Genomic DNA, 12696 nt, shown 5'->3' on the forward strand with positions numbered 1-12696 from the left:
ACATTTTAAAATAAAAATTTTAAGAAGAAAGACTTGTACCACTTCCTCCTCTGGAGTAGAAATGGAATTCCAATTTTGCCATAAATCAATCTTTCATGTAAATCCTAAAACTCTGTAAGTGTGAGGTGACATTGCCTTGGGGAAGAGATATAGAACCAATGTATTTCCTGTTTGCCCTGTGGTAAGGCAGTTAAGATGCCTACTCTTGAGATGTGTCTTTGCTACAGTCCTGATGCCAAAGCCTTTGACTGTGTGGATCACAATAAACTATGGAAAATTCTTCAAGAGATGGGAATACCAAACCACCTGACCTGCTTCTTGAGAAACCTGTATACAGGTCAGGAAGCAACAGTTAGAACTGGACATGAAACAACAGACTGGTTCTAAATAGGAAAATGAGTACGTCAAGGCTGTATATTGTCACCCTGCTTATTTAACTTATATGCAGAGTACATCATGAGAAACACTAGGCTGGAGGAAGCACAAGTTGGAATCAAGATTGCTGGGAGAAATATCAATAACCTCAGATATGCAGATGACACCACCCTTATGGCAGAAAGTGAGGAACTTAAGAGCCTATTGATGAAAGTGAAAGAGGAGAGTGGAAAAAGTTGGCTTAAAGCTCAACATTTAGAAAACTAAGATCGTGGCATCTGGTCCCATCACTTCATGGGGAAACAGTGGAAACAGTGTCAGACTTTATTTTTCTGGGCTCCAAAATAACTGCAGATGGTGACTGCAGCCATGAAATTAAAATGCTTGCTCCTTGGAAGGAAAGGTATGACCAACCTAGAAAGAAAGAAGAAAGAAAGAAAGTGAAGTCGCTCAGTTGTGCCTGATTCTTTGTGACCCCATGGACAGTAGCCTGCACCAAGCTCCTCCATCCATGGGATTTTCTAGGCAAGAGTACTGGAGTGGGTTGCCATTTATGACCAACCTAAACAGCATATTAAAAAGCAGAGATATTACTTTGCCAACAAAGGTCCATCTAGTCCAGGCTATGGTTTTTCCAGTGGTCATGTATGGATGTGAGAGTTGGACTATAAAGAAAGCTAAGTGCTGAAGAATTGATGCTTTTGAACTGTGGTGTTGGAGAAGACTCTTAAGAGTCCCCTGGACTCTCAAGGGACTGTCAAGGAGATCCAACCAGTCCATCCTAAAGGAGATCAGTCCTGGGTGTTCATTGGAGGGACTGATGTTGAAGCTGAAACTTAGAGCTTCCCCGGTGGCTCAGATGGTAAAGCGTCTGCCTGCAATATGGGAGACCCAGGTTTGATCCCTGGGTTGGGAAGATCTCCTGGAGAAGGAAATTGCAACCCACTCCAGTATTCCTGCCTGGAGAATCCCAGGGACGGAGGAACCTGGAAGGCTACAGTCCATGGGGTCGCAAAGAGTCGGACATGACTGAGCAACCTCACTTCACTTCACCTGATGTGAAGAGCTGACTCATTGGAAAAGACCCTGATGCTGGGAAAGACTGAGGACAGGAGAAGGGGACGACAGAGGATGAGATGGTTGGATGCCATCACCGACACAATGGACATGGGTTTGGGTGGACTCCGGGAGTTGCTGATGGACCGGGAGGCCCTGACGTGCTGCAGTTCATGGGGTTGCAAAGAGTTGGACATGACTGACCGATTGAACTGAACTGAGGAGGGTACAGAAGCTGGAAAGAAAAGCCTAGGATAGGGCTGAATTAACGCCCACATAGAAAAGCACAAGGGACTTGCTTCCATCACAAATCTGTGGTCATGTACTTAGTTGACTTCTGGACTGGTCCAGAATTTTTCCAGACTATGATCCTGAAAAATGGTGCAAGGTGGTAAATTTGAGTTCCTGCAAATCTGCAAATGTAGATTTAAAAAAACTGAGTTAGAGGACTGTCAAACAATACAGGAAACACCAACAGTTAACCAGTTTTTCCCTCACAACTTGGGATTTGGGTTCCATATAATCCTTGAAGTGTATTGTTTCTAATATTATCATTTCAAATAGTCCTTACCCAAACCTTCACTCAGGCTTCCCTGGTGGCTCAGAGGGTAAGCGTCTGCCTGCAATGCAGGAGACCTGGGTTCGATCCCTGGGTCAGGAAGATCCCCTGGAGAAGGAAGTGGAAACCCACTCCAGTACTCTTGCCTGGAAAATCCCATGGACAGAGAACCCTGGAAGACTACAGTCCATGGGATTGCAAAGAGTTGGACACACTGAGCGACTTCACTTCACTTCAAACCTTCACTCACTGAATGATTGGCTTATGATATTAAGGTGGCTTTTGTAGATAATATTTTGCCATCTAATCTACAAAATCTAATCTAACCTCTAAGTCCTCTATAAATCTACAAAGAACTAATACAAATAGTAATTATTGTTATTGTGCTGCTGCTGCTGCTAAGTCACTTCAGTCATGTCCGACTCTGTGTGACCCCAGAGACGGCAGCCCACCAGGCTCCCCCATCCCTGGGATTCTCCAGGCAAGAACACTGGAGTGGGTTGCCATTTCCTTCTCCAATGCATGAAAGTGAAAAGGGAAAGGAAGTCGCTCAGTCGTGTCTGACTCTTAGCGACCCCATGGACTGCAGCTCGCCAGGCTCCTCCATCCATGGGATTTTCCAGGCAAGAGTACTGGAGTGGGGTGCCATTGCCTTCTCCGATTGTTATTGTAATGTGAAGGAAAATATTTGAATTCCTAAAAACTCAGCCCCAAAGAGATATTTGTGACAATGGGTCATGTGCATTTTAAGCCTAGTGTCTATATTGCAGAATGAAAGACTTTGGCCTCTATCTTCTATACATAAAATTCTACAGGTAGTTGCTAGCCTCAAGCTTACCCCTCAAGTTAGCCCCTTTAAAGCCATGAGTGAAAAATAAAATAAAATAAAGCCATGAGTGAGACAGGGCCACTTCCCTCCCTTCTCTCCCCTCTCCCTTTAGTCTTCTAACTAAAGGCTCATTACCAGATTTGCTGATACAAATCACTGACTTCTAGCAAACTGAACGAAGCCCATTACCTAAACAAGTTCTCAGACAGGCCCTCTCCTGTATCTTGTCCTCAGTGAGTTCAGAGGGTGTGGCTTTTCCTTTCCCTGGTCAACTCTTATCCTTGTTCCCCCTGGAGCTTCTCATCTCCAGTTGACATCTTTTCTCTCACATTCTCTGCTCCTTTGGCTGTGCCATGTGGCACATGGGATCTTACTTCCTTGGCCAGGGATTAAACCCATGCCCTCTGCACTGGAAACATGGCAGTCTTAACCACTGGACCACCAGGGAGGTCCCTAAATTTTGTCTTTTAATTTGAAAGCCTTCAGATAGGTTTTCTCTCTTCTTTACAACTAGTTTCCACCACTTTTACTATTTTACACACTTGACTGATTCATGTGTTTAACATTTCCTGCCTAATTCCTATAGGAAATTTGAGTTTTTGACTCTGGAATAGTCCCTACTGATAAATGAATAAATTAGCAGAGTAAATTATACCTTAATCTCTTGCGAGTTTGGTGAGAATCAGTCTCAATGTGTCTAGTCAACTGTTGGGCCAGTTAAAGGCCAGAAACAGGACTGTGAGTAGCAATGTCAAGGAAATGCCAGTTGCAGGATTTCTAGTTGGATCTCCATACAGACTTCTCCAGGTGATTTCAAGAGCTCATTGTCACCTTGCCCCCTTTTCAACTGTGCCCTCTGATACCATTTTATAGCTTGTTGTTACTCATATTTATATTTTGGCAGTTACTGTAGGTTGGTTCATTTAACAATCCTTTCCCACAACCTCCTAATGAGGCTTGAAAGCTAAAAATCTTCAGCTTCCCTTGACAGTAAAAGTGACCACAGGAATACTTCTGGCCAGTGAGACATACACAGAAGTACCTAAGAAAGCTGTCCCTTCCAAAACAAAACAGAAAATTCTCCTAAGGAGGCGAAAACCTTTTTGATCCTTTGATCATTTCTCCTCCAGCCCGCCTGGATGTGCGGTGGCCACTTTGCACTGAGGAAATATACATAAGAGCTACATGCCACACAGAAAGATAAAAGAAAGAAAAAGATCCACAGAAGACCTGAACTACCTATTTTATTTGGGACAAATAAACTCCTTTCTGTTTAAACAACTATTTCAAGTGTTTCCACCCCCAACAAAATCCTTTTCTAATTTATCTCCCTAATAAAATCCTCAAGAGAGAGAGCCTGTTTTGTCTTTATAGTCTCAGAACTTTGTTCAATGCCTGCATATAACAGGCATTCAGCATAGATTTGTTTAGCCAATTAATAAATTTGCTGTTCTTTGGGAAAATCTGGGACAAAACAGAAAACAATAATTTAAGCAAAGAGTTACTTACTTCATAAGGGACCAAGATAAACTAAGAACAGAAAAAGCAAATTGATAGGTCAAATTTTAAATTGGCAAAGCAGGTAACAAAGGGACCTTTGCTTTTTTCAAGAAAGTAATTTAAATCCACTGCACTGAAGACTACAGTGTATTACTATCCTTACTAATAGTAGCAGTAGTAATAATAAAAATGCTATTAACTCAATCTTAATGAACATATAAACCACTATCCTTATTTTACAGCTAACGAAACTGAGGCACAAAAGCCCAAGGCCACCTAGCTAGGTAGTGACAGAGCTAGAATACAAACCCAGGCAGGCAGGTCGAAGCCTGCCCTCTTAACCACTGTATCATACTAATTAAATAATAGGGAATAACTCAAGTATAATTTGTCACCTAAAAGCCTATTTTCAGTTAGTGAGGAACATGCTTTTCAAAGTAAGTGTTCTAAAATACCAGCTTCCCATTGTGCTCCAGTTGGTTGTCTGGACACCCAAAGTACTAAGTTAATGTGTTTCACCCACGTGTTCTAGCAAACTAAACTCTCCCAGCAAATTCTGTCTCCAAGGGTAACTGTAAGAAGGATATACCCAGTCAGATATAATATTTTGGAAGTTAGGATTTTATCCTTAAAGCAGGTAAAACCAGAAGAAGCCCCATTCCTACAGGTGCTGTTTACTCTCAGTGTGGCTCATGAACAGTGGCAACAGCATAGATGCAAGTGGCTTAATGGTGTGGAAAAGCTGGTCTTCAGAGGAATTATACCTTATGGAGGGCAACTAAAGGGAAGCTATGCAGTAACTAAACTCTCCAGCAAACAACCTAGTCTTTTCTTTTTTTCTATCCAGTGAATTTATCCTCTTGTCCTCCTTCAATAATTTTCAGAAGGTTTATGTGTGTGTGGAAAGGAGGCCTCTTTCTTCCCTCTTTTGTGGCAAATCATAAGCCCGTATTTGAGCTTCCTAATGAAAAAGGATAAAATAAAGCACTGATTACACAGGGGAAGATGTAGTCTCTGGTATAAAAAACCAACAAAAAGAATTGTGTACAAGGGAAAACCATTCAAGAGTCTATGCTATTCAGTACATCATTGTTTTGAAATGTCAAGATCTTAAAGTCTTTTTTCTTTCTTTAATAATTAAATAAAAACATTTACAGGGCACTGGGATTCCTAGTATAGCTACTTCCCCTATTTTATTTGTGAGCTGTCTACATTATTCAGTGAGATATTTAAAAAATACTTTTTTCTTTTCAAAAATGTTGCCTAATTGGTAAATTTATTACTTATAAGAGAGCCAGTATGTTTTAAAATGTACATCACGGAGTTAGAAGATAGTGGAGGAATAGGACAGGGAGACCACTTTCTCCCCTACAAATTCATCAAAAGATCATTTGAAAGCTGAGCAAATACCACAAAACAACTTCTGAATGCTGGCGGAGGACACCAGGCACCCAGAAAGGCAGCCCATTGTCTTCAAAAGGAGGTAGGACAAAATATAAAAGATAAAAAATCAGGAATCAGGTAAAACAGTTAGGGATGGATACCCATCCTGGGGAGGGAAACTTAAAAGAGGAGAAGTTTCCAAATACCAGGAAACTCTCTCACCGGCAGGTCTGTGAGGAGTTTTGGAATCTCAGAGGGCAACATAACCGGGAGGAAAAAAATAAATAAATAAAACCCACAGATTACACGCCTAACTGCAACTCCCAGCGGAGAAACAGCCCAGATGCTCACGTCCCACCACCAGCAAGCAGGGGCTGAACAGGGAGGCACGGGCGGCACTGCTAACGCCTGGGCCTGAATGCCTTGAGGGCAATCTGAGGGAGCTAATGTGAGATAGCAACCCAAACTGTGGGATAGCCAGAGAGAGAGAGAAAAAAAAAAAAAAAAAAAGAGGAAAGAGAGAATTTTCCCATGAAAAGCTCTAACCTAAGACACTGCCGGCCCCGCTCACTGAACAAAGGACTGAGCAAATACCAGAGGAGAACTAGTTGGCAGCGGACTGGCCCATCCCCCGCCGGAGGCAGGGAGGCAGGCGGGTCACAGCCAGAGCCAGAAGACAAGGGGCAAACTTGGCCCCAGAGACAGGCATCCCCTACCAAACTTTGAGCAGGCTCCCAGATGCTAACCAAGTCTTCCTGGGATCCTGGATGGCTGACGTCCACCAGGAAGGTCGCAGCCAGAGATCAGCTCTCCAGAGGAGACATATAGCACACTTGAGACAGCGCTCCTGCTGCACACCCAGGAAACCAAGCAGCTGGGACCCGGGAGGTGATAAGACACACCACCCCACCTGGGGAGAGTGCACTCACCAAACACCTGGTTGCCTGAGCTGCTAGGACCTGGGAAGGACACAAAACGCAGGCCCAACCAAGTCTGTGCCTTTGTGGAGTACCTGAGAACCTGAACCTGAGCAGCGTAGATCTGGGAAGTGCACACAACCCAGGGCCCTCTTTAGACAGTTCCTGCAGAGCACCCTGGAGCCTGAGCAGTGTAGACTGAGAAAGCACACATGCCGTGAGCGGGGGCAAAACCAGTGTGCCCCAGACACTGCAAGCACTCCCCACACATGCCAGTGATACTTGTTTGCCATGTTCCTCCCTCTCCGCAGCACAATTGAACAAGTGTGCCTAAATAAATGACCACTTTGTTGCCCTCTTGGGTCAGAGCAAAAGTTAGACACTGAAGAGACTTGCAAACAGAGGAAGCCAAAACAAACAAAGAAGAGAGAACGGCTTTGGAAGGGACAGGTACAACAGATTAAAACCCTACATTAAACCCAGGATTTTAATGTAGCCTTCCACTGGCTACATTGGAAGGGACCTATAGACCTTGACAAGAAGTATAAGGTGGAACAAGGAACTATCTGAAACCGAATTGACCACACACTGCCCTCAACAGCTCCAGAGAAATTCCTAGATATATTTTACTATTATAATTTTTTGATTCTTAAGTGCTTTATTACTCCTTTTTCATTTTTAAAACCTACTATTACTTTGAAAAAAAAAGACCCTATTTTTAAAGCAAATTTCATATTTTTTTATATAACTTTTGTGATTGTTTTGTTTTGTTAATATTGTATTTTTGAGAGTCTAACCTCTATTCTAGATTTTTAATCTTTACTTTTTGGTATTTGTTATCAATTCTATACCTTTAAGAATCCAATCTTCAGTACCAATTTTTACTTAGGAGTGTGATTACTGGGTTGATTGCTCTCTCCCTTTTTGACTCTCCTTTTTCTCCCCCAAATCACCTCTATTTCCTCCCTCCCCCTTCTCTTCTCTGCTTAACTCTGTGAATCTCTTTGGGTGTTCCAGGCTGTGGAGAAAACTTAGGGAACTGATCACAGGCTAATTGGTTTCTCTCCTTTTGACTCCTCCTCCTCTCCTCCTGGTCACCTCTATCGCCTTCCTTCCTCTTCTCTTCTCTATGGAACTCCATGAACCTCTCTGAGTGTTCCAGACTGTGGAGAGCAAATAGGGAATTGATTACTGGCTAGACTGCTTCCCCTTTTGATTCCCCCTCTTTTCCTCGTGGTCACCTCTATCTCCCATCTCCCTCTTCTCTTCTTCATGTAACTCTGTGAACCTCTCTGGGAGTCCCTCACTGAGAATCTTTTCACCATTAACCTAGATGTTTACCATCAGTGCTGTATGAATGGAGAAGTCTTAGGCTATTCTTATAAGAATAAGACTGAAAGCCAGAGGCAGGAGGCCTAAATCCAAAACTTGAGAACACCAGAAAACTCCTGACTCCAGGGACCAACAATCAACAAGAGCTCATCCAAAAGCCTTCATACCTACAATGAAACCAAGCTCCACCCAAGAGTCAACAAGTTTAAGAGCAAGACATACCAAGCTAATTCTCCAACAACGCAGGAACATAACCTGAGCACAAAAATACAGGTGGCCAAAAGTCACACCAAACCCACAGACATCTCAAAACTCACTACTGGACACTTCATTGCACGCCAGAGAGAAGAGATCCAGCTCCACCCACCAGAACACTGACACAAGCTTCCCTAACCATGAAACCTTGAAAGCCAGTCAGCCAACCCCACCCACAAGGAGGAATGTGCACAATAAAGAGGAACCACAAACTTCCAGCATACAGAAAAGCCACCCCAAACACAGCAACCTAAATAAGATGAAAAGGCAGAGAAGTATTCAGCAGGTAAAGGAACATGATAAAAGCACACTAAACCAAACAAAAGAGGAGAAGATAGGGAATCTACCTGACAAAGAATTCAGAATAATGATAGTAAAAATGATCCAAAAATTTGAAAACAAAATGGAGTTATAGGTAAATAGTCTGGAGACAAGGATTGAGAAGATGCAATAAAAGTTTAACAAGGACCTAGAAAAAATAAAAAAGAGTCAGTCAATAATGAATAATGCAATAACTGAGATCAAAAGCACTCTGGAGGGAACCAATGGTAGAATAACTGAGGCAGAAGATAGGATAAGTGAGGTGGAAGATAGAATAGTAGAAATAAATGAAGCAGAGAGGAAAAAAGAAATGAGGACAACCTCAGAGACCTCTGGGACAATGGTAAACACCCCAACATTCGAAAGTCCCAGAAGAAGAAGACAAAAAGAAAGGCCATGAGAAATACTTGAGGGGATAATAGTTGAAAACGTCCCTAAAATGGGGAAGGAAATAGCCACAGAGATCCAAGAAACCCAGAGAGTCCCAAATAGGATAAACCCAAGGCAAAACACCCCAAGACATATATTAATCAAATTAACAAAGATCAAACACAAAGAACAAATATTAAAAGCAGCAAGGGAAAGACAACAAATAAACCACAAGGGAATCCCCACAAGGGTAACAGCTTATCTTTCAATAGTAACTCTTCACACCAGAAGGGAATGGCAGGACATCCTTAAAGTGATGAAAGAGAAAAACCTACAATCCAGATTACTGTACCCAGCAAGGATCTCATTCAAATATGATGGAAAAATCAAAAGCTTTACAGACAAGCAAAAGCTGAGAGAATTCAGGACCACCAAATCAGCTCTTCAACAAATGCTAAAGGATCTTCTCTAGACAGGAAACACAGAAAAGGTTTATAAACTCAAACCCAAAACAACAAAGTAAATGGCAATGGGATCATACTTATCAATAATTACCTTTAAATGTAAATGGGTTGAATGCCCCAACCAAAAGACAAAGACTGGGTGAATGGATACAAAAACAAGACCCCTATATATGCTGTCTACAAGAGACCCACCTCAAACCTAGGGACATATACAGACTGAAAGTGAAAGGCTGGAAAAAGATATTTCACTCAAATGGAGACCAAAAGAAAGCAGGCGTAGCAATACTGATGTCAGAGAAAATAGACTTTGAAATAAAGGCTGTGAAAAGAAACAAAGAAGGACACTACATAATGATCAAAGCATCCACACAAAAAGAAGATATAACAATTATAAATATATATGCACCCAACATAGGAACACCACAATATGTAAGGCAAATGCTAACAAATATGAAAGGGGAAATTAACAGTAACACAATAATAGTGGGAGACTTTAATACCCCACTCATATCTATGGATAGATCAACTAAACAGAAAATTAGCAAGGAAACACAAACTTTAAATGATACAATGGACCAGTTAGACCTAATTGATATCTATAGGACATTTCACCCTAAAACAATGAAGTTCACCTTTTTCTCAAGTGCACACGGAACGTTCTCCAGGATAGATCACATCCTGGGCCATAAATCTAGCCTTGGTAAATTAAAAAAAAAAAAATGAAATCATCTCAAGCATCTTTTCTGATCACAATGCGATAAGATTAGATGTCAACTACAGGAAAAAAAACTATTAAAAATACAAACATACGGAGGCTAAACAACACACTTCTGAATAACCAACAAATCACAGAAGAAATCAAAATACACATAGAAATGAACGAAAATGAAAACACAACAACCCAAAACCTATAGGATTCAGTAAAAGCAGTGCTAAGGGGAAGGTTCATAGCAATATAAACCTACCTCAAGAAATAGGAGAGAAATCAAATAAATAACCTAACTCTACACCTAAAGCAACTAGAAAAGGAAGAAATGAAGAACCCAAAATCACTGCAGATGGTGACTGCAGCCATGAAATTAAAAGACGCTTACTCTTTGGAAGGAAAGTTATGACCAACCTAGTTATGGATATTGAAAAGCAGAGACATTACTTTGCCAACAAAGGTCCATCTAGTCAAGGCTATGGTTTTTCCAGTGGTCATGTATGGATGTGAGAATTGGACTGTGAAGAAAGCTGAGCACCAAAGAATTGATGCTTTTGAACTGTGGTGTTGGAGAAGACACTTGAGAGGCCCTTGGACTGCAAGGAGATCCAACCACTCCATTCTGAAGGACATCAACCCTGGGATTTCTTTGGAAGGAATGATGCTAAAGCTGAAACTCCAGTACTTTGGCCACCTCATGCAAAGAGTTGACTCATTGGAAAAGACTCTGATGCTAGGAGGGATTGGGGGCAGGAGGAGAAGGGGACGACAGAGGATGAGATGGCTGGATGGCATCACTGACTCCATGGACATGAGTTTGAGTGAAATCCGGGAGGTGGTGATGGACAGGGAGACCTGGCGTGCTGCGATTCATGGGATTGCAAAGAGTTGGACACGACTGAGCGACTGAACTGAACTGAACTGTAGGGTTAGTAGAAGGAAAGAAATCACAAAAATTAGGGCAGAAATAAATGCAAAAGAAACAAAGGAGACTGTAGCAAAAATCAACAAAGCTAAAAGCTGGTTCTTTGAGAAGATAAAATAGACAAACCATTAGCCAGACTCATCAAGAAACAAAGGGATAAGAATCAAATCAACAAAATTAGAAATGAAAATGGAGAAATCACAACAGACAACACAGAAATACAAAGGATCATAAGGACTACTATCAGCAACTATATACCAATAAAATGGACAACTTGGAAGAAATGGACAAATTCTTAGAACTTTCCAAAACTGAACCAGGAAGAAATAGAAAATCTTAACAGATATATCACAAGCACAGAAATTGAAACCATAATCAGAAATCTTCCAACAAACAAGAGCCCAGGACCAGACAGCTTCACAGCTGAATTCTACCAAAAATTTAGAGAAGAGCTAACACCTATCCTGCTCAAACTCTTCCAGAAAATTGCAGAGGAAGGTAAACTTCCAAACTCACTTTATGAGGCCACCATCATCCTAATACCAAAACCAGACAAAGATGCCACAAAAAAAGAAAACTACAGGCCAATATCACTGATGAACATAGATGCAAAAATCCTCAAAAAAAAATCTAGCAAACAGGATCCAACAACATATTAAAAAGATCATACATCATGAACAAGTGGGCTTTATCCCAGGGATGCAAGGATTCTTCAATATTTGCAAATCAATCAATGTGACACACCACATTAACAAATTACAAGATTAAAATCACATGGTTATTTCAATAGATGCAGAGAAAGCCTTCAACAAAATTCAACATCCATTTATGATAAAAACCCTCCAGAAATCAGGCATAGAAGGAACATACCTCAACATAATAAAAGCCATATATGATAAACCCACAGCAAACATTATCCTCAATGGTGAAAAATTGAAAGCATTTCCCCTAAAGTCAGGAACAAGACAAGGATGCTCACTCTCACCACTGCTATTCAACATAGTTTTGGAAGTTTTGGCCACAGCAGTCAGAGCAGAAAAAGAAATAAAAGGAATCCAGATTGGAAAAGAAGAAGTAAAACTCTTACTCTTTGCAGATGACATGATCCTCTACATAGAAAACCCTAAAGACTCCACCAGAAAATTACTAGAGCTAATCAATGAATACAGTAAAGTTTCAGGATATAAAATTAACACACAGAAATCCCTTGCATTCCTATACACTAACAATGAGGAAACAGAGAAATTAAGGAAACAATTCCATTCACCATTGCAAAGAAAAGAATAAAATACTTAGGAATAAATCTACTTAAAGAAACAAAAGACATATATATAGAAAACTATAAAACACTGATGAAAGAAATCAAAGATAACACAAATAGATGGAGAAATATACCATGTTCATGGATTGGAAGAATCAATATAGTGAAAATGAGTATACTACCCAAAGCAATCTATAGATTCAATGCAATCCGTATCAAGCTACCAACATATTTTTCAGAGAATTAGAACAAATAATTTCACAATTTGTATGGAATTACAAAAAGCCTCGAATAGCCAAAGCAATCTTGAGAAAGAATGGAACTGGAGGAATCAACCTGCCTGACTTCAGGCTATGCTACAAAGCAACAGTCATCAAGACAGTATGGTACTGGCACAAAGACAGAAATACAGATCAATGGAACAAAATAGAAAGCCTAGAGATA

Source organism: Bos grunniens, chromosome 11 (genome assembly GCF_055505025.1).
Source record: "Bos grunniens cultivar Pamir isolate PY7600 chromosome 11, Bosgru_T2T1.0, whole genome shotgun sequence".
NCBI lineage: Eukaryota > Metazoa > Chordata > Mammalia > Artiodactyla > Bovidae > Bos > Bos grunniens.